General features: G+C 38.7%; 1 long non-coding RNA gene across 1 annotated transcript; it reads right to left on the bottom strand.

Annotated features, from left to right (window-relative positions):
* Nucleotides 1–561: 561 nt before the first annotated feature.
* LOC120412017 lies at nt 562–19,372 on the bottom strand. Its single transcript, XR_005604656.1, has 3 exons — nt 19,245–19,372; nt 14,105–14,107; nt 562–572 (listed from the first exon to the last, which is right to left on the bottom strand). It is a non-coding gene; the product is annotated as an uncharacterized LOC120412017 (long non-coding RNA).
* Between the last annotated feature and the right edge of the window lie 4,706 nt (nt 19,373–24,078).

Raw genomic sequence — 24,078 nt, 5'->3', positions numbered from 1 at the left:
AGATATTAAAGCATCTGGGGTTATTTTGTGGGTTTTTTTGTTTCATTCTGCAAAATAGAATGAAAGTTAGGGAATTTGGTATTTAAATGAAGTCAAAGTTTAGATAATTTAAATGTTCGCAGAGAAGTGTTACATAGTCCAAGTATGACTCAGAATTCATAGAAATCTTTCCTTCACTTCTATTCTTGCTCTGGCCTAGAATTCAACCTGAATATTTCACAGCAGAATCTGGTTCTGGAGCCCAGGATGATTTCCTTGGTAATAGCACTGCCATGTTTCCATTTCCTGTGATATGACAGCCTACAAGGTGGAAAAAAGGGAAATTCTGAACCTGAGAAGCCTTTGGTTTAGACTCAGATTTTGACAGAGTGTTCAAGGCACATTTCCTATTGCTGGACTGGTTTGTTTGATAAGGATATCCCTCAGCACAGAAAAAGACCAAGTCATAAAAGAAAATAGTTTCTCTCATCCTCCCTGGCTTTTCTCTTCATCCTCCTTTCAGCACACGGCACGGGATGTTTGCTCTGTGCCTGGGATACTCCGTGAGCTGCAGGGACATCCAGTCCCCATGGCTGTCAGAAATTAGTGTCCATTTACCCTCAAGAGCTCAGCTAAACTTTTCTGTGGGATTGTGGAGTTGAATCTGTCACTCTCCTCCTAATCTTTCCCAGCACTACACAGAAGTTTAATGAGACAATACCCAATTTAACAAATGACAGCTCTGCTGTTTGCATTCTCTGGTTGCAAAGACTTTTTCTCTCCACCAAGTGCTGGGGAAGGTATGAGGGTGTGAAACAGTACAACACACTGGGAACTAAAAAAATTCACTAAATGGGGTGGTGGGGTGGAAAATGTAAAATATCTCCCGGGGGGGCGAGGGGGGGAAATAAGGTTTTTTTCCTCTCTTCATAAAATACTTTGGCTTAAAAAACCCCAACCAAACCCTCAGAGTGAACTGGAAGTCTCCAGGGTGTTCTTTCTTATCTCCAGAAGTGTTGGAGTTTATGATGGAGCAGTCCAGACTGTTTGCCCTGATTCATTTAAAGCTCTGTGGCTGCAGACAAATCCCTGCCCAGATCTCCCAGCCATCCCCTGGCCACACCAGAGTTCTAAGGTGCACCGAAAAAACCTCCTTTTTTTCCATCTCAAAGGCTTTTATCCAACTACATTAGGCAGTCACTTATTTCATGAGTGTGGAAGTAATGGAAATGGAATGTATTCCTTCCCTGGAGCACTTCCCTGGTGTTTGTGTGGAGTTCATTAAACCTGAGGAGGTTCTTTGCCCTGGTGTGAATTCACACCTGAATTCGTGCCCAGCTCCACAGGTAGCCTGACTGACCCAGTCAAGTGTGCACTTCAAGTTTTCACTGTCTCTGCTTTTGGAGTGGTTTGGTTGTTTTTTAGTTTTTTTTTTTTTTTTTAATAGTATCAGATTTAATTAGAATTTCTACTCAGGGGGTGGGGTCTGCTTCTCTGAGTCAGTGCATCAGAGAAGAAAAGCTTCACTACAAATGAGAGGGACACTGAAAGCAGAATTCAGGAAAATCATCCTGCCTCTTAATTAAAGCACAAGTGTTCTGTAGGCATCAGAATCACAGGCGCATATTGTCCATAAAATATCTATTTTCTCATGTCTGAATGAAAACTGTTTAAATATCAATAGACAGAGAAATAAAAACTACGTTGGTTTCATGTGTGCCTGTCTTTGATGAGAGCTTGAATGAAATCATCTCAGGAAGGAATTAAAAATTGATGTGGATACACAACTGTATCCATTTTATAAAAGTGTTAAATAAGCATTAATACTCTAACAACGGGGAATCTCCCATGTGTATGTACATATGTCAGAATTGATTGACATTAGTACTTAATTACAGAAAAAAAATATATCTTAAGATATAAGTTAACATTAAATGTTAATGACCATTAGCATTTTTCAGCTATTTCAAGCCTTCTGTCTAAAACTCAAATTATGGACAATAAGAAGCTGTTATACCTTTCCTGAAAGGCACCTGAATAAAGATATTTTTGACTTCTTGTTTCTCCTTATTACATGTTGCTTTCAAATATTTGTGAATTTATATTTACATAAACAGGCCTGAACAAGTTGAAGTAAATAATTGGAGTGGTAGCAAAATATATTCTGTGAAATCCAAATTATACTCTTCCATAGTCTTAATTTAATTTCAGGAAGTCACCCAGAAGGTGTCTTAAAAACCCCATTATCTAAAGTTGCTTATATTAACAATTTCTGCTGTAATAACTTGAATTAAGAAAAAAAAAAAAAAATAGAAATCAAAGTCAGGAGAAATAGATCTTGCTCAGTCTTTATCATTATGGGAAACATTTTAGTTGCTTCCCAGGGTTCAAATAGCTGTAGATATTTAATTAAAGAGCTAGAAAAAAAGATTTATTCCCTTTACTTAGTCACTGCATCTGTCAGTAGGGAGGTAGACAATCAGCCTCTAAGTTTCTAGGTAACATCTCATTTCAGCTAGAAGACAAATAGGAATGAAAGATATTTAATACTACATAGACACAGTGAGAAAATCCCACAATGAAAAGGATGCTGGGATTTGGGATGTTAACACGTGAAATATGTGCAGTGAAAGCTTCTCAGTTAGCAATCTCCTCAGTAAGAGACTGAGCCATGCAGCATTTCATCTCTGGGGAGGGTTTGCTCTGATTATTATAATAATATTAGGTCATGCAAATAGAGTTTGGTATGGAAGACAAAGATGACAATATCTGCAAAGGATAATTTCCATAATGTTCTCAGGGTTTGGATTTTTTCCTCTCCTTTCCTCATTCACATGACACACTACCATAAATATTGCACACAAATGATAATACTGTATTTTCTAAATTATTGAAATGAAACTTTGTGGAAAGAACATAGACATTCCCGAGGAAATAGCTACTTAAATTCTAATACATTTAACCTACTTCAATTTACAGCAGACACTTCAGCATATCTGTGATGAAATCCTCCAGCAAACCTGTTCAGTGCCAGTTGAGTTTAAACCGCACTCGGAAGAGGTGCCAAGGAACACACACCCCTCAATTCTCAACTCTGCCTTCCAACTGAAGCAGTCAAGTTCCTCCACAGCCTTCTCTTGTTCAACCCCCTAATTGCCAAAATGAAGTGAAAGTAGATGTAAAGTGACTAATTATGGCCTGCCTGTAACGTCAGCACACAACTGGCAGTGTCTTTGTGGGCGCTGGGTGCTGCTCCCACAGCATCTGCTTCCACCAAGAAACTGTGCCACATGTCACGGGCAGACAGTGACTTACAGAACACTCCAGTACAACTCTTCTTCCCTGTCTTCACAAGCCATAATCCACATGAAGGAGTTCGAGAAATAACCCTCATCTGCAGGAGTTCATTAGAAATAGCTCCTTTATAGCTCACGCCTTGCTGCAGCATGCAGACCCCCCCGGCTTCGGCGAGCAGCTGAGGGGACGGGTGAGCTGCAGATGACTCTCAGCAGCAATTGCTGTGATTGCTAACCTAGATCATAATCAGACACCAGAAGCACCAGGGCCTGAAACAATTTCCCATCTATTACCTGTTCATTGTAGCAGCTCTCCATCACAGGGTGTCACAGTGACACACAGGATGCATGGCAGGAGGACGAGAATAAGCTTAATCAAGCTATTTTCATTTCTTGCACAAAACATTTAGTTTCAAATACTCAAGACAGCTAGAGCTAAAAGGCTGGCTTGCTGAAATCATCTAAGGTGGTAAATATCTTCCAAATCCACTTTCTTCTACCCCCTGCTTTCCTCTCACACTTTTTTAGGCAAAGCTTTTTTCCTTTTACCATCGGAGTAAACAATTTTCTTGTTCTGCTTTGACATATTGATGTTCCAATAGGTGTTATTTTCATAAAAACCTTCGTCTTTGCTTCCTCTTTACCACCTCTGAGTTCCACACCCAGAGAGCCCAGGCTGCTCTTTTTGCAGGATTTACTTCCATTCCTTCTTGATGAGAGGAATAGTGCTAATGCTTTAGTAGTATTAGTTAATTTGATAATATCTATGAATTTGGGTTTTATCCTATACTAAGCACTGCTTTCCACTTGTTTGAGATTTGGTTTATATCTCTGTATTTGAAACTTTTAAATTCCACATCAGAGTCTCACAGTAACTGAAAAGAGATCTGGTCAATCAACCTCCCACTAAAGAGGGATTCTCTGGAAAACTCCTTCTGGTAATTCCTACCAGGAGCCAGACACGCAGAACTAAACATCTTTAAAGAGTGGAAATTCCTCTGAATACATTTTGGGGGCACATGGGAGTTTTCCAGTAGAGTCACAGCAGAAGTTCCTGTGCTTCCCACTATCCATGGGAATATAGCTGCACATGTCTCTGATACAGAAAGACATCACAGAAGGGAGATAGAAATGGTTGATGCCTGGATTGCTGCAATATCAATTAAGGCAAAAGGGCATTAATTAATCAATGTTTTTCCCATCACCAGGCAGCTACAAGTTTCCTCTGTGGATTCTCCACTGGTGAAGGACTAGGAATTCCCACTAGGTTTTTCTCCACTGGAATGATAACTGACTCATCTGTTGTTCTCCCCTCAACCCCCCCAGTCCTGGTAACTTTTCCTAATGGGACTCTCAGCAATTCTTTGAGATTTTGGCAAAGGTCTTTCAGATTGCTACAAATGTCTGTGGAGAGAACACAGAGGGATGTGCAGGCAAACCCCTTGAACAGACAAGGGGAAGGGCCAGCCCAAAGAGTGGATATTTACATTCCCCACGTAGCAAGGGAATAACAACATTAGACTAAAATTATAAGAATCAAATATTCCTTGCTGAGCGTATTCAAGACAAGCTCAAACTGAGCACTGTGGTATTAGAGAGAAATTCCAGCTAAGAAATGCACATAAACATTATTTCTTCTCTTCCTTTCTTTCTCTTGCCTTCTTTTTCTCTCTTTGTGTCTCCTTCTGAAAGCACAATGTGGAATTTGTGTGTGTTTGATGGTTTTTGTTCTCCAGCTCCATAACAACATGAAAACTCTCTCTGAACATTTAAATATTCCACTTTAGTAGCTGGGTCCAAATCTGAATACATATCTATGGCTTGGCACCCTGCTGCTTAAAGTAAATTGCACTCAGATCAAATTGTGACCCCCAGAAATAGAAGTATTCATATTGAAAGAGAACTGAATATTTACAAGGGTATTGTTACAAACCAGAAAATTATGATATAAATATGATTACACTGTATAAGTCAGATAAAATCTACACAATCCTTTTCTTTAAAGAAACCCAAAATGATTTTGTTTCTGAAGTACACATAAAAAGAATTTCAATAACACTGTATTTTCAGACCTTATTGTTAAAGGATCCAAGGAAAGTTTTTCCCTGGTTCTAGCATTTTCTTTATAAAAGCTGTATTTCAGACAAAGGCAGCTTGGGTCATTTAAAGTCCCCACAAGGGACTGATACTTTGTGAATGGTATTTTGAATGTTTTTGATATCCCAGTTTTTGTGATCCCAGTGTGTCTTTATTTTCTGGACAATTCAGTTATTCTCTCATGCTCTGACCCTGTTATGATATTGTTTTTCCCTTCTCTTCACTACCCTGCTCTGTGAGAAAGCTCTCCATAAATTTGATATAAATATAGTTCACATACAATATCTATAACTTAGTCAACTTCACAAGGCATAAAAATAGCAATTTCTTTTTCTTTACTCCTCAGTTCTTATTTTTGTACAATATTATCCATTCACTATGAATTCCCCTACAGCAAAATGAAAATATCCCAACCAAACCCAACAGAAAAAAGAGACAAGCCCTTGAAATCCGCTCTACCCACACCAACTGTAGGATAATTTTTTTGTGTCCTGGGTAGGCTTGTGCTCTTTCACATAATGCATCAATTTAAATGCAGATGGCCAAGGAGAAAATATATTTCTGCTCACACTGCTCATGTCCCCAGCATCCAGAGATGGATGTGCCAAGTGGGAGCCCAGAGCAGGGTGCTCAGAGCTCCACCCAAGCTGGCCTTGAACACAGATATTATAAATGCCTCTCTTATGTGCTGGCACAAAAGCAGGATTCTGTAGCGCCTTGGGTGTGGTGAGTACTCTCCTGCCATCCATTTACTGAGAGCATAACTGCACTTCCACAGCCGAGCCTGGGCAGTGCATCTCTCTGGCAGATTTTCATTCATTCCCTGTCTCTCTTTTCAGCAAGATACATTTCAGCCTCCCAAGGTTTTTGCCAGAACTCCTTGATCCGCACACCCTTCTCTCTCTCACTCTTTGGGTGCAACTCATCATTGTGACATGATGGACAGAGGAGAGATACACAGATCTCACCAGAAACCCAAAATATGTACTTGCAGTGATCCCAGACACAGCTGTGAGCAAAGCTGCTTATAGGACTGCACTGTTCTACGGCTAAGAGGTCAAACAAAACTTGAAGAATTCCAAGATAGTCTTGATGAGATAGCTTCTCCATAACCTTGTCCTGGTGGTTGTCCCACTTGGAGAGGGAATTTACCCTTCAGAAAGACCTGACAGGTAAGATGCAGCAGGGCTGAACACAAGTGGCACTGTTGGATCTATTGTGAGTGCATCAGCATTTGCAGCAGCTCTCTCCCATGTCAGGAAGAAGATGACAACAACCCCAAGGCATTAACAGTCTAAATTAGACAGACAACGTGGCTGAAAAATTGAATATCTTACATAAAACAGGGGAGGTCAAAACTCAGCATGGTGATGCTAAGTTATCTCTCTTGGCTGGTAGACTTCATGGAAGAAATAAGTTTATGTATGGGCTGCCTCCTCTAATTCTGAATTCTCAGAGCTTAGGAGTGATTGTTTATCTGCTAACAGCCTGCAGGGATTTGGTAAAATAGCTACAGCATAAAACTGAAAAATAATTGAAATAAATAAAGTGGTACCTGGCAGCATCCTTGTTTATTCTGTGCATCTGATATTAACATTCGGATGTCTTACGCTCGTAATACATAATAAGAAATGAAAATGTCATAAAATCAATACCTTCTAACAGCAGAGGGAAATGTCACAAATTATCCCATTCTCATTATAGTTCTCAGACAGTAATTTTACAAGCCTCCAAGGGATTAGGAAAGCTGAGCATATTTTTGCTCTACCCTCAGATGTCAGTTTTATTGTACTTGATCTAGGCAGGGAAGGTTCTCTGCTCCAGAAGTTAGAAATCAATTGTTTTGCCAATGAGATTCTTTTGCAAGGCTGTTAGCTGCCTTTGTAAGTGTGAAACTACCAAATTCTGTGTCCCTGCTTAAAATACTTTGCAACACAAAATTACACTCTAGCCCCTTTGTGGTACAGACTCCTGCTGGGTGCACATAAGGAACGGAGAGCTGCGTTCCTAATAAATAAACTTGGCACTTTCTAAAGAAAAGAGATATATGAAATCTGTATATTTAATTACTCTCCCATGTTTTCCTAGGAGGGGTGTTTAATGAGGGATTAGGGTCTGCTTGACCCTGCCTGGACAAGAATGAGCCAGGAGGAACTGGTCTGTCATAATCCCAATGATGGCATTTGCAAACCTTGTTCGAGTGCAGTGGATGCTCCACATAAATTAAGGTGAAGCTCAGCCTTGTGGTGTCATCTGTGCATATTTCACCAAGCTGATTCACTTTACTACTGATCCTAATCCTCTGATCAATCGACCTGCAAATGTGGTAGCCCATACTCAAACTGCTCTGGAGACAACCAGGCACAAACCACCGAGAGTTCCAGGATCTGCTGTCACCCACCACAGGCAGAGCCAAGCCCACCTGCACCACTTGGCTCGACAACACACACTTACTCCTTGCAGCACAGCAGAAAACCAGATGAGGCCGTTCATGTCACAGCAGCCAGACCACAAGATATTGTCACGGAATATCCTGAGTTGGAAGGAGTGCATTGGGATCAAAGTCCATCCCCCGGCCCTGCACAGGACAGCCCCAAGAGTCCCCACCATGTGCCTGAGAGTGCTGCCCTCTCAGGATCTTCTACTTGTGAACCTCTGCCAGGTTCAGGATTCTGAATTTTACACCACATTGAGAAATCTGAGGAAAGACTTTTGTGGGAGTCAAATGGATGTTTTGGGAACACCCTACACGTTGAGGATTCTTGGACCCAGAAAGGTGAGTCATGCCAAAAAAAAACCCCAAACACCACACAAAATGCCACCAGCAACAGCAGAGGACCCAGGCTTTGGGGATAGCTCCAGTTGTAGATATACATAAAATAGAAACTGCCATTGCAGTGGTCTGGAAAAGGATAATACCTTCTGCCTAAACCCAAAATGTTTTCATTGTGAAATCTCCCCACTTTTGACAGAGATTTCAAAGCAGGAAATTTTGCCAATACAAATGTTATCCCAGACCTCCCCATCAGAATATAAACTATTGTGCAATAGCCAGAGCTAAAGGAATATAGCTCATACAAATATGACAAGGCTCTGATTTTTAATGGAATCTCTTTCACAACAAAATTTCAACCAGAGAATTTAGTACTTATTTGATTGTAGGTCTCTGGAAGTTCAGAGGGTTACATAGTGTTAAAAAAAAAAAAAAAGTGGCTGGGATCAAAGCCTCTCTGCAAGGAAAAGGCTCAATGTGTTACTACAGAGATAAATTGTGAATTATCTGAGACCTCTAAGTACCTCTGAAGCTCAACACAGCATATCATTCCTTTGAAAAGCCCAGTTTTCAAATAAAGGCTATATTAATAAAATATACATTAGATTATATAACATAAAAAAAATATAACACTGAAGTGCTTTGGAAACTGGAGCCAAACTCAATACCAAGCCCTTACTGTGAGTTATCGGTTTGCTACAAAGGCTCAGAATTTTAACTATGGAATGAGCAGCAAAGGCCAATTAATTAAATAATGTTTCAGTATTTAATGGACTAATTTGTCAGCACAGAATATTGTGGAACCAAATTCTAATCTCAGCCCACCAACTCTGAAGCCCTAAGATGAAAAAGATCAGTCAATATCCTGCACTTCAAATATGAGAACAAAGAATAAACTCTCCCCCTGCAGTCAAAGTGAGACTCCCCAGTCCCCAAAGTAAAAAAAAAAACAACTTTTTGCCAATAACAGATGTGAAAAAAATATTCATCAATCCTTTCTAATGTTATACATTTTGAATATATGAAGAGAAACGTGTTAGCTAAACAGAGATAACTGCAGTAGAGAGCAGAATGGCTGACAAGATGAATATCAGATGAAAATGACAGCTGTTACAATTAAATTCAATATTTATGTTTTCCTAGTTGAAAATGACATCTTATTTAAAAACAAAGCTCTCTCACCATCTGAGGGAAAAAGCAAACAACTGCCTTTTTTTTTTTTTTTTCTTTAAAAGAAATATTGTAGGAAAAGCTCTTTAAGTTTAGAGTCTTCTTTTTTTTATTGGCTCCAGATCCCTCATTTTTGTTTTAATTTCCACATGAGTTCTTTTGAGGCTTGTGTGTTTGCAAGGATTCACATGTCACTCTACATAAAAAAGGTCAAGTGCCCTCCAATATAGACCCATGTTTTTTCTCTGAGGGATGATTGTGCGTTACTGAAATCAGTGCAGCAGCAAACCCAGCTTTAGATGCTGCCAGAATTTTTGTGTAGGTACCTTCTATTGAGTATTTAATCGATCAAAACCTTCCTGGGGAGTGGTGCAGAGGAGAACAGGACACATTCCTCTCTCTCATTATGGCTATCTCGAAGATGCAGAGGAGCAGAGTCCAGACCACCCCCCAGTTTTGCCACTGGCTTTAATTTCACACGCTGTTCTTGCCCTCCATTCCTGCTGCTGGAAGAGCTGGTCCTGTTGATGTGATTAGAGGGATATGGCACATAACAAAGCTGGCTTGCACTACAAGGACATTTTTATGCCATAAATTCCTTCCAAGTGTGGCAGAGCTACCTCAGGGCAACACTGTTCCATCCCTCAGGACTGCTGGATTTTTAAAAATATATATATTTTTCTTTAATCTCAGGGTTTGTGTTGCTTAGTGACTTTTTTTCCTCTCAGGCACTTGGCAGCACATCAGCTCCAGAAATCATACCATTTTCCTGACCTTTAGACTCTAAACTAAGTAAAGTTTGAATCTCTTGGTTTTCTCATTTTTTGTATTAGTTTCTTTCCCTTCTTTTGATCGTATCAGAGCTATTAGAGTTTTCCTTTCACACTATAACCCCTGGATTTATCAAATTAAATGCTGTTTGGAGGGTTTGGGATTTGTGTTCTGAATCTTGTTGTTGAAATATTCCACCTGAAAGCTCAGCTATGAATCATTAGGAATCACTTAAGTCTTAATGATGTCAAGCAATTAATGAACAAAAAGATAGAGCACAAGATTCAAAGAGATGCACACAGTAATAATAAGGAAAATGTGCTTTCTTCAATGTAGGAGGACTTGATATCCCAAAAGTGACTTTGAATGAGCTTGTCATTGTTTCCACCGGTTTTGCTTTTGAATATGACTTCTGCTACCCATTAAAATATGTAATTAGTGTTTATTTTCAACGCAACTGACACCTGTAGAACATGGACAGACTGGCTGTGCAATTATGTCAACGCTGTGCAGTGACCTTGAATTGTGAGAGAGCCAGCTGCCAGAAAAAGAAATCTTTAATTTCATTGACTCATTAAATTAAAATCATTTTTAGCAAAAATAATCATGGATGAATTGCCATATGTTCTTGAAACTTAGGAGAATGGGGAGATTTTTAAATAATCAGAGTGCAGAGCTGTTCTTTTGAACTAAAATGTGTTCAGCATTTCTATTTCAGCTACATTTACAACCCAGTTGAACATAAAGTTCTGAAACAGCAGGAAAAATTAAGTAAAGGAATGAATGATGCTGGGAGTTGCATGCTGTTCACCAAGAGATATAAGTGAGAAGTCTGTAGATGAATAAAATATTAAAATACTAATGTAACTCTGTAAGAAAAACTTAACAGATTGCAGAAATAATCGTGATTTTTTTTTTTTTTTAATACTGATGATGTTTCCCTGAATCAAATGTAATGCAAGTTTTAGAGTTGAATAAGATTCAAAATGGAAAGATAAGCAACAGAATCTGGTGCAAGAGACTTACAAGATCTTGTTTGGAAGAAAATCCAGATGAACAGGGGCACCATCTGTTCTCTTCCAGTTGTTCCTGCATTCATCACCACAGAAATTATGGCCACTGAGGCACAGATACACCAATCACAGCACACAGAACTAGAGGAATGGGGGACCTTTGGCCCAAACCAGAATGTTTCTCTGTGCACAGTTCCTCTTTTTCTCCTCTGAATCTTCTAAAACACATAAATAGACTCACTGGATTTAAGAAGGCTGTAACATTATTTCTGCATTTCTATCAAAGTGAGTTCAGATAATGGTGGTGACACTGAGACTGCAACTTAAATTACAAAAGTCTGGCGAAACTTAGATAACAAAAAATGAAAAGCTTACCCCAGGAAGAGACTTTTGAGATAAAAAGAGTTATATCAAATAGACAAAGAGACTTTCAGAAAGTTCAGCATTTTCTTCTGCCTTTACTGCCCACCTAAGTTATTCTTTCTTTTGCATTAATTCATATCATAAGCAACTATATTGTACCAAGAGCTAGGACACAGCCAACTCTATTTTGAGTTCTGTATTCAAATATTTTTACTTTTTTCTTCATCCAAGGACAAATTAGTGATCTGTAATAAGCAAAGTTTCCTGAAAACCTGTCACAATGCTCTTTTAAAGGAATACCAAAGAGGTGACTTCTCTTGTTAAATTTTGTATCACTGTTGATGTCTTAAGGAAAACCTAAATCCAGATCCCAGATTCACCCCAATCAGAATCATTTCTGATCACAATCTCTCTCTGAACGTGACTTTCTGAGGACTGTTTCTGCTCTTATTCTGAGACATTTCACTGAATGTCTCTTAAGAAGCAACAGCCAGATCTATTTGTCACTTCCTGAAGAACAGCTCCTGAAGTCAGGCAGTGCCCCCCTAACACAGACATCGCTGCTAATCAGTGCTGAACTTTAGGGGAAGTGATTTGTTTTGTTTCATCCAAACCCCCGCGGCTGGAGGAAGAGCAGCTGTTACAGGCTCGGTTTGCACACCCATTGTTCCTTTGAAGGGAATCTCTGGGACTGCCCATTGATCTCCTGCTTTTTGTTATGATCACTGAAAGTTTTCCAGAGCTCATTGCAAGTCATGTTGCTAGCTGATTTCTGATAAAACAAAACTGCCGCGAGCTGCACTGGGGAAAAAGAGAATAGGTGATAAAGAGAATATTATGTTTCATTAGATGGTAAGAAGATATGTCAGCTTCAAAGATGAAACCAAGATCATTATGTGAGCTCCTTTTGTTAAATAAATGATGCTTAGAAGAACAGAAATGGGAATCAGAACTTAAAAGTAGATAGTATAAAAATACGGTAATTTGTTACAGAAATATATTATACAAAACTCTATATTATTTATTTCTTTAAAAACTCAAACTGAGTAAATGGGATATTCTGGAAAAAAATAAATTGTGCCTTCTAGATTGAAGTCCACGTGCAGATTATTGGCCTGAGCTCCTTTGATCTACCTTCATCCTCAGCCAGCACCATTTTTTTTAAAGTCAGAAGTTACCAGCTTCAGCTATATTGCTGTATGGATTTTTTATTTCTTTTCTCAAAAGAAAAAATTGCCTACACAGATATTTGCAAAACAGCATACAATTTAAAGCTGACCCATCAACAGTTTCTTCTCTCTCATTGTGTTGGGAGTTTCTGGCAGTGAGGGACTCAGGAAAGCAATGCCTGAACATAAGGAAGCTCAGCAAATCCACAAAGTTCTTTTAACAAAGTTTAGCAAGTCTTGCTATGAGTTAATAGAAAGCTATGTATGTTGTATATGCACATTGCTGTACATGCAAATATACAGGTAAAATATTAAACAATCATGAAAGCAAGACCTGGGCACTGAAGTATTTCATTTAAGAGAAGCTTGCTGCATGAATTCGTTTCTAAAATATAAAATTGGTATTTAAAATTCCAACAATCTTCAGAACTCCAGGATGCTGAAGCCAGAGCTGTGTCCCTGCAGCACAGGAAAGCAAAGGCAGGAACTCACTTAGCCATACTGACAAAAACAACCAGTGATTTTTTCCTGCTGAGCCCTGTATGAGCTGGAAGGATGAGAGTGTCCTCAATTAATTTTGTCCTTCGTTCCCTGACAGAAGGTCCCACGCTCTCATTCCAGCTGATCAGCTGCTTAATGTTGCACATCAGAACCTGCAGCAGCCATTAGCACCAGGGAGGGCCTCAAATAGCTTTGGTCAATCAATGTAAAACATGACCAAATATTAATTACTGCATTTAGCCTGCCTAAAACCTACTAAACTCTGAGGAAAAAATGGGATTTTGCTGCTATTATTGATGTGCTGGTTTAGAGATCTCCAAGGCGAACACAGTGATTTTAAAACCAGATTGAATTCTTGTCCACAACACCACAGCATTTTAAATATCCCAGATTTATCCTTTTGGAAAATGAATTCACCTAAAATACAAACCCACAAATGTGCCCTCAATCACTTCAAAATTATTTTTAAAAGCATCTTGAAAATCAAGTTATAACCTACCAGATTTTCTGTTAGAACAAATCCAAACTAAACCCCAGAAGCACAAAAGAAATCAGAACCAGCCTGTAGAAAGAAAATGTTCAGTAGAGCAAAGCTTAATCTAAAGAAGTATCTGTTTACCCTGACAATTTCTTTCTTCCCTTGCTATGTTTTCTTCTATTTTCTATTATTTTGGAAACTCTTTCTGTCTTGTCAGAAAAACCACTCATATCAAAGCTGTATTTCTGTGCCTGCATATTCCTGTCTAGTCATATTTGGTACCTCTCCATATGACAGCTTGTGTTTCGTCATTATTAAAAATGCAACAAAAACTGCAAATTACTTAATTAGTTGTGGCTGAAATTCAGTATAGAATTTTATTGTATTTGAGAGTCACACATCTCAAACTCAGCACCATTCTGCACCAAGTTTGGCAAATGGGAAAATGGGATCACCTCTTCTCATCTTTGCAGTAATTATCTTCTGTTTAATACCATCTAATCCCCAGGAAGGTTTTTAATAGTTTCCTGTTTTATTTGGAGACAGGTACAGGCAATTAGCAGTGTAACTGTACCTTGATTTCTTTCCCATGTTGGCCCAAAATTCCAGGGAAAACACATACAAAAAAATGTTACCAGAAACCAGGCAATTTCTGTTGGGTAATGATGTCCTGAGCAACTGTCCCAAATTATTCAGTACTTGGGGTCTGCTGGATATGGCTGAATGTAACTAAAGGTTAAGATGAAAAACTGAATGTAAAGTGCTGATAAATTGCAAAAAACTGAATGGCCAAAGGATTTTTTTCCCTCTGATGCAAGATATGCAAGGGCAAATTTTGTAAATTTTTCTTGAATTGAAGAAGAGAATGGAAGGTGAAGCAGCTGGGATAATTCTTTGTGCCTGCAAACTCCTAAATCCCACCCACTTCATCATGGACAATTCACTCTGTGAGCCCTGAATAATACACATAACAGCTGTAATATAGAAAAATCCACAGTATGTGACAAAGGCAACAGAACTACATTTGAAACCTTTATCTACAAGTGCCAGGGATTTCACAGAGTTGAAACAGAGCAATAGTTTTTAAAAAGGATTTCTTACTGGTTGTGAAATATTCACAGAAATCATGACAATTTTAGAACAATCCATCCCTCAAAAAAAAAATAATCACAACCAAAAATATGTTAGGCTTATTCTGTTTTATGGGCTTGACTGGGTAGATAATGTAGGTTGCAAAAAAATCCAAGCTGAAATCCTTGTTCATCCTCAACTCCCCATGTGGAAGAAAAAAAAGCCATAAAAGAGCTTAAAGCACTTAAAGTGTGACTTAGTCTGCTTTTAGGTATTTTAATTGTAATCCTTAAAACCTTGCTCAGCAGCTCTCTAGACATCTGAAGTTCAGAAGTCACTTTCCTAGGAAATTCCAGTTTTGCTCCTGCAAATACCTAAAAAAAAAATCTGAGTCTGGAGCACCCTTGGCTCCTCAGTTTGTGCCAAATCCTTGGCGTGGTTGTTCCTGACCCAGTGAGGGGGCAATGGGTGCACTCCTGCCACAGGTTTTGCATCTGACTTTGCTAAAATCTGTCCTCCAGCCGAGTTTGAGCTGAATCTCCATCCCCACTGCAGCCTGGGAGGAGCCAAGCGTGCAGCTCTCAATAAAAAGGGAAAGCACGAAAGGCTCTGGCAGCTTCTGCTCTCACACACACCTTCCTGCTGAGCTGGAAATCACTTCTGCAGCCAAAGAACAGCAAGAAAACGCCGCTCCCACAAACGATGTGGGCAGTATCTGGAGAAACGGGGGAGGTGTTTTTATCTCAGCTGATGAGTGTGCTTATCTCAGACTGAAAAGAGAAGCAGGAAAGGAATAGATTGCTATGACACAGTCTAAGATGCTGAGTTCCACACACGGCTTTGGAAATATTGAAAAAACTCTAGCACAGATTCATGGTATCCTGCACATATTTCAGGGATATCTGGTGTGCAGAGAGAAATTCGAAACCCATGAGACAAGTGAAATGGAGAAGTCCCTTACCTGTTGTAATCTGTTAAGTCTTGCCCTTGTAAATTGACAGAAAACTCTTGTAAGGAGCTATTAATTTATTAAAAGTTAGCTAGTCCACAGCCTAGCTAGTCTAACTAAGAAAAGTCACTGGGCAAACCGCATTTCTCTGCTTTTCAGAAGCCAAAGAAAATAAAATCACTTCTCAAACAATTCAGCAAGATCAGAACATTTTCCTGTTGCCTCAAGTTACCAACTGAACAAAACCTCACCGTGGCTTCTTTAACATCTCAGTTCTGGTGTTTTTCTTCAGAAAACAACAGATAAGATGCACGTATATTTTTCAGAAGCTGAATCTTATCATTTTTATAAGGTCAAAACTGAACACAGGAAATTGAAAACTCTGTGGAGGAAAATAAAAAACACTCTGTTGCAGGTGTGCTGATTCTAATGTAGGTTTTGTTTGGTTCTTGGTTTTTGTTATTTCAGAATTGATTGGACTTTCTCGTAATACTTTATTCTTAAAAATGTAACCTTTTTCTTTAGACTTGTTACTGTTTGAATTGCTTGATATCTTACAAACCACACTCAGATTTGTTTTATAAATAGAGAGAATGTTATCTAACCCTGAGCCCTGCAATGCTGCTGATACAAAATATCTTCACTCCTAAAGCTGGATGAGACTCAGGATTATAATTTTCTCCAAAGTTTATCAAAAAACAAATAATATTTTAATCTTTTTTGACTGAGCTTTATTGTTTCACTGCTTTTTTTCCCTCTTCACTACTTCAAAAATTACTCTGCTGTGATAGGACTTCAGTTTTCTGCAAAATGGGTTTGCTATATATATCCTGCAAAACTATTTACATTCATTTATAATCACCGAGGACACTTGATAAGTGTCTTTCCTTTACAATCAAGAACTATGCATTTTCCCCAGAATAGCAGTGGCTGTTTGGATATCTTTTTAAAGCCATGTTTCAGTCACATTATTTGAACCAATACAGATAAACTCATGACCTTAATATATTTGAACATGCATCAGTTACCAAAGACAGAAGAACACACAGTTCTTTAGCAAAAAAAAAAAAAAAATAGACAAATAACCATCAATAATTAAATGCTTCTAACTTTCAATGGAGTGCTTGCTTTTCCTTTTATAAATACAAATTAACTTCTTTGTGGAATGGACTATCATCTTTTCATTTTAGGATCAGGTCTGCAGAGTGAGGATCTGATACCATTTTCCAGCACCTAAAGAGATGGTAGGGAACTGAGCACATCCTATACCCCTTTGAGACAACAAAAACTGCTCAACTTAATTTAATGTCCATTTCTTACCCCCTCCATAATTCTGTCCAAGGAGTGTGAACTAACAGAAAGGGTATTTATAATGGATGATAAAGTTATGATCAATACTCATGCAAAATTTAGCATCTGACTTAAAACTGGTTGATAGAATGCAAAAAAAGGTGAATAATACATGAAGTTCCTCCTCCATGAGTGCTGCTTCACACCCTCGAAGATGTAAAACCTGTTCATTTAAAGCATAACCCACAAGCATTGCAAAGATTTTAGCCTTAAAGAGCTCAGATAAGGTGAGAAACCAGCCAGCCCAGGAGCAGCGTTAAAAGGAATTAGAATCCCACACCAGAAGGAAAACCGTTTATGCTCTTCCATGATAAACCTCAACAGGAGTGGTTTTAAATCCATAGCATGGGGAACAGGCAGCACTGAGCACAGCAATCCTGCTCTCCTGCAGGTTCTGAAATTATTAATGAGCTGCAGGACCCAATCTGTTATTGAATTAATTATCATTAATCAAATTTTCCTGACTCCAGTGAAAGACAACCAATGTCTGGATGGACACAGCTGTTTATCACTTTGATGTGCAGTTTGGGTTTTCTACTCCTTCGAGACATCCATCTGACCCAATCCAAGTCAATCAACCATTAGATAGATTTTTTTAGGTATTTTCTTTAGTTGCTGAAGAGAAACAAACCTCTTTAGAAGCCAGGCTTTCTCTCTGCATTAGATTATTCATTTTGAACCCTTTGGGATGAGTTATTGTCTAGATTTTCATCAGTTTTACATTAGATATTAGGAATGAACTTAGACAACAATCTCATACTAGTTCAGATTATTTGTATGAAGTGAGATGTGAAACAAATAGAATTTGTCAAGCTATTTTAAACAAATCCTTTTCTCACACTTTAATTTTAAAAATAAACTGCATTCAGTATTAATGTCACAATATTCATACAACATTAATTGTATAATTCCAGGGGTTTTTTTCTCCCTTTTCACATTCATTTATGAACATCAATCATTTGAAATACATGAAGTAAAAATAAAACAAATGAGACAAAAAGGGAACTAGTCTTGATTTAAACACTGCCTTGAGAAAGCTCCTCCAACAGTCACAGCCTGTGTCAGAAAAGACATCCTGTAAGTGGTTTTTCAGGTTCGACAGAATAAGTCCATTTTACCCTTTGGATATAATGCTATTTCTTCCAATAATGATAGCTGTGGCAATTTTTATCTTCCATCCTGTTATTGAAGGAGGATTAAGATATTTCTAATGTCATACGAGCACTCTTTGGGAAAGAGTGATGGTTATTAAAAAAAAGTGCTCTAAATTTAGATGATTCAAAGGTGTCAGGATCCACATCTAACAGACAAATTTAGCAGGCAAGGACTGGGGGATGCTGAGCTGCTACTGGTCCAGACATCTCCTCAGATGGGAGTAATTTTCTTTGAGGACAGAAAAAAGAAATAATCATGGAACAAAAGTACCACAGAATATTGACCTTCGGCTCTCTGTCAGCTTTGGTTGATTGGATGAATATAGTCCAGGAAAGGTTTAACAAAATCTTACATTCCATCTTCTTTACCACAGGGAAGACAGTGAAGTGATAATGTCACCATTTTACCAATTTTTGTAGTTGTAATCAGTTGTTCACTTTTTTTTTTGATACGGAAATAGAATGGGCTTTTTGTTTTTAGGTTTTAATTTGCTTTTTTCTTCCTTACAGATTAATTCAGTTCAAGTGAAAGCTGGTCCATCTTCCTGAAATTGGAGACCATTACAATGGGCTAAACCCTAAGTTGCTTGGTACTTCAAATGCTAAATAAATGGCATTTGTACGGCTCCAGTGAATGTTGCACTGTCTGCCAGCGCCACCACTCAGCTTTCATTAATGGAAATCATTGCTTGAAAAGCTGCTGAGAAACTCAATTGTCTTCTGAAAGCTGGGAGGTGCGTTTTGCAGAGGTGAGAAGCGCAAGGTTGCTGTGAACACACACGAAGCACATCCTGAGCACCGCGCTTCCCCCAAGGACGGAGCGCAGAGCTGCCGCCTCTTCCAGGGCTCAAAAGCTGGGGAAGAAGGGCAGCAGCATTCCCGGTGTGTCTCCTCCTGAGCTGAAAGTCAACAGGAGGCAGGAAGAGGTGTGAGCAGCTTAGTTCAGCTGCTGAAGGAGGAATCCTCGGGCATTATCAGCCGCAGTTTGCTTTTCATAGGCTCTATTCGATTGTAGGACAGCAGCAGGGAGAGTCCCCAGTGTCTCAAGGGCAGCGTTTCTCGTACATATTTAACAGCTTTGGGCTGAGCCCGGCGTTTCTAGAGAGGTACTGAATCAGGGGGATGGGAAGCAGGAGAATTAGTTTGTCAGGAACAATGCATCCAGCTTGGCCAGCATACCAGGGCAGGAAGAAAAGATAAGAGACCTCTGATAAAACCAGGGGGAGTCTCAAACAGATATCCTGAGAACTGGCTCAAACCGGTCTCAAAGGCCAGGGGTACAAAAGAGCATGCGCGGGGGAGAAAGGTGAAAAGTTCAGGATGAGGAAGACTTCCTGACTTCATCAAAAAGACCCTCGGAGACCCCTACCAAAAAACACCAAACCACACTGCGCAAGCGCAACGCGGATGTAAATGACTTTTGGGTTCATTATAATACGAAGCGAGGCTGGGCGGGGCTAGGTGATGAATATGTATAGGCGTGTTGGGAAACTTAATGAATATGGAACTTGTAACCCGATAAATACCGAGCTGAATGCAGCTGTCGGCACGCATGGCTTTGGAGGAGCGATCCCCCGTGCGTCCCAGCGCTGGAATAAACACACCTACTTTACTACTTCTTAGGTAGTGGAGTTCTGTCCGCTCTTCAGTACAATTCTCTTTGAGCTCGCTGTCTTGAGCAAGGGCTCAGGACTGGACTCCGCACCAATATTGGCTTTAAGCTCTTGCACCTGGAGCTTCTCTCCGCTGCCCCAAAGCGGCGCCAGTGGGATTATCACATACCCCACGATACACTCACATTTATAATAAAGTGCTGCCAACAGCCTCTAAAAATAAACTAACCCCCCCATCAGGTCACACACAGCTTGCTAATCACAGAAGAACACCCAAAGACCCATAGAAATTTCTGTTTCACTAGCACAGAATAATGGAATATCAACAGTCACAGTATAAATATGTGCATAATGACGCTTTATCTTTTGTGTACAGCAAGGCCCCGTTCGTTATCTCTTCACAAACAGTTCTGATTACGCAGTCTGACGAATGCATTTCTCCAGCAATGCTGCAACAGATTTGCGGGCAGAAGTGTGTGTATGTTGCAGAAAGAGAATCTCTCAGGCTCTTTCAAATGCAAAAGATTCACTTCAATTCACCAGAAGAAGCTAACTCAGGTTTAATAAACACTTAGGTACCAGAGCACTAGGTTCAGTTCAAGTTCTCTGCTGCTACAGCCTGAAATATTTATAGCTTGTATTCAGAATTTTCCCCACATTTATATCCTGCTATTTGAAAGATGTTTGCATTTTCAAAGAAAACAGTTCTACCTGTGTTGAAGAGCTATTCAACACATAAAAGAATAAATTCCCCAAGCTGCTGCTAGAAATATGACTGACAGAAGAACAAGTACATTCTGGAAATCTAAGGAGGCAAATTTTCATAGAACTATTCAAGAAGCAAAATTAGTGACTAGAACTATATATATATATATATATTTTTTTTTTTTTACAGAGATAATCTTTGCAAACTTTTCTTAGCTACAGCTGAAATAGCAGAATACCAAGAAAATAGAGGTATATAGGATTGATAATGTATCATTAGTTTCTTTAAAACCAGATTTTTTCAAGTAGTACGTGTGGCTCAGATGAACTGAAAATATGAATTCATGCTAATACTTTCTACTTGTAAAATTTTAGATATTATACACTGAGATTTGCAATGCAAACTCAGGCTTTCAAAACAACAGAGATATGGTTAAAAAGAAACCAACCCAAAAAACAAGATTTACCCTCTCCTATCCTTCATTCACCAAAAATCTGCCCTGGAATGACTTTCTGGCAGTGATGGAATCAACACAAGCGTGGGACTATAATCAAACACAAGCAATTCTGGCAGATATGAAGCCTTTCCTTTCCCCATCTCTCTTCTCCTCAGTATTCATTTGATTTCCCCACGTCCTCTGTTAATCACAGCTCTCCATTGCACATTGTTTCTTTTACCCTCCCAACCACACAGATCCATAAATGTCTTCCACATTTCTCCCTCCCCACTGTCCCTACGATTTAATTGGAAGCATTCATCCCACAAGGAAAAAAAAAAAAATAATGATAATAAAAAAATCAATCTCATCAGAATCTTTTATTCCTTCTCTACTGAAATCAACCTGCATTTCTCCAGAGCCTCTCAATTTCTTTAAGAAGTTTTGTCTTTCCCAGCTAAATTGGCATTTACTACTTGTTTCCTGGTTTTCAAATAACCACATGGCACCTGAATTTAGCTAATGAATAGTATTTGAACTTAAGCTAAATAGGGGGGAACACCTTGTATAAATATTTGCTTTCTGTAGTCTTTTGATGGGTTTGATTTGAACTATTTTGTCACACTGCAGTAATGAGAAATCCTGAAAAAAATCAAATATTTTGTTTTAGAAGACAGTTGCAAAAGTGGGCTTGATGATTTTGTCCCATCTCCAGGATAATGGATGAATAACTGCACTCTACATTAAATATAAACTACATTTTTAAAGGAATTATAGTGTTCATGGAATTGCAGCTTCTTATTAATCAAATTCATTTGTTAACCCCCTTTTACTAAGCAGTGTTTGTTAGTCAGTGTGAGGGAACAGGGCCACATTGTTAAACCTCATTTTAAAGAGTGAATGTTTTCAAAACAATATTTGATTTAGTAAGAGGAATCCTCATCAATCCATCAGGACATTTCCTGTGCAGTCAGAATTCCATGCCAAAGGAAGTGGGAACTAAAATCTAAAGGAAAAGGTGAGAAGTAAACCTTCATGAAAGAATATTTTATGTGATGTGAACATCAACATCTTCAGGCTGGCAGACCTTGTTGTTCACACCTTTTTACGTGGGTTTAGGGCTGTGCCCCACAGATTCCCCTGTAAGGAGCAAAGTCCTTTTCAAGGGCTGCCTGTGCTGGGGGACCACTGATCATCCTTTTCCCTTCCCTGCTCTTCTCTGGAAGGGAAGAATTCTGGCTGGAGGACAAAAGGAACAAAAGCAGGAGGCTCCAGAGATCTCCCTGTTCCCTCCAAAAGCTGCTCTGCATTTCCTTTGTTCTTTCACTGATCCCGCTCCCTTTCTCCCCTCCAGGGAGGAGCCATGAGCTGCAGGAGCAGATGTTTCTAATTTCATCAGACACTTCACACTGATACTCAGAGCTTTACTTCCCAGTTAAGCAATGAGAAGGGCTGGTGTATCTCATAGGAGCAGCAGGACTCTCTAGAGGGGCTGATATATATATAAATATACATGTTTAACAAACCAAAAATGTCATAGTCTACAGTAAAATAAAATATAGCAAAATCAGTGCCACAGGCCACTTATGAAGTATGTCATTAAGAACATGAAGCTAAGTAAGATATTAACTCATTCTTCTAGAAACAAAAGTAAAACTGAAATTTACTGTATAAATCCTTTGTGTAAAACTCACATAGCTTCAAAATATCTTTCTCCAAACAAATGCTAAGAACTTTTAAAACAGATTTTCTAAAGCAATAAGTACAAAGAAGCTCACTCCATTTTGAACCCCAATTCCTTTTCCCCTCTAATTTATCTTTCTTCACCTACTTCTTTATTCCTCATGGTCCCAATTAGTGAGTTTTTCCTAAAAGTTGTTAATCCAGAAAAACACACAAAGGAAAACCTACCCCCTAAGTTACAAGTGCACCCAGCTGGAAATTGTCAGCTTTAAAAGACAAAAAACCAAATCCAAATATTAACTTTCTGTTTTCCTGTAGGATTTAGTCTGTCCTGAGCAGTGACATTATAGGATAAACACAGCAGGGTTCTGGTCCTGCTTAGTCAGCTCTAGCAGAGAACACTCACTCAGACTCGAAGTCCTTAGAAAAAAAACACAGTTTAATGAAATCCAAGTCTTAAAAGCTGAGGAAATGCCCATCTTCTTATAAATCAGGGTTTCTACAGAAAGGTAGACTTTCATTAATTTTAAATGGCAATAAGCGCTCATTGTCTAGATATATATATTAAAAAAAAAAATACCTGAAAAAGGATCACTTAAAACTTACTTGTGCTGAAGCTGTAGAACGTACCTTCCTCCCTGTTCCTCCTCCATGAGGGCTTTTTATGGGATTGAGCAGGTGTTTGTGGTTGGGTTGGAGCCACTCAGGTGAGGGGAATATTGTTGTGCTGTTGTAAAACAAGTGCAATCACAGAGATTGTGAGAGTCTGGAGCTCCCAGGAACTGCAATCTAATAATTCTTGAAATTAACATAATTATTCCAAATTTAAAAGCATAAAAATAATATTACACTGGCAAATAGGTGACCCAGCAAAATTAAAAGAAAACCTGCATGGAGCTGCTTTAAATAAAGTCAATAATAAAAGAGATTTCTCAAAAAACTTCCCTAAGCCATCTAGCCTCCCTAGTTAACTTAATTGTTGCAGCAGATGTGGAGAAATATCATTAGAAAAAAGAAAAGAGAACGCTTTAGACAGGTCTTCTTTCTCTTCTCTGTTTTTTTTTTCTTTTTTTTAATCTACAATTGTCTAGCTCTAAGAATGAATTCAGATGGTTGAAGGCTTTTCATTTCTCTGACAATATAGCTAAATGAAACAGATTAATATCCTACAAATAAAATAAATAAAGTAAAATAAAATGCCTTGCCAGCCATCTCTGAATTGCTGTAAGTAGATATCTCAGAAGCTGCAGTGAGCTTCCCACTCTAAACTGAAATATTTAGTTTTAGAGTTTGTGTTTTCAAGCATCAGATCTCGTGGTAAAATTTCTTATGAGAGAAATAATCTGGATCCCTTCTGACAAGGAACAAACAGACCCAGAACACGGTATCACATCCCAAAGGGCTGACAAATTTATTCTCTGTATATTTCTTGCCTTAATTTAATTCTATCAAGAATTGCAATTTCCAAATCATTTATCCGAACAGATAAGTTAATAAAAAACATAC

The sequence above is a fragment of the Corvus cornix genome, chromosome 4A (genome assembly GCF_000738735.6).
Source record: "Corvus cornix cornix isolate S_Up_H32 chromosome 4A, ASM73873v5, whole genome shotgun sequence".
NCBI lineage: Eukaryota > Metazoa > Chordata > Aves > Passeriformes > Corvidae > Corvus > Corvus cornix.
This window is presented reverse-complemented; position numbering and strand designations above follow the sequence as displayed.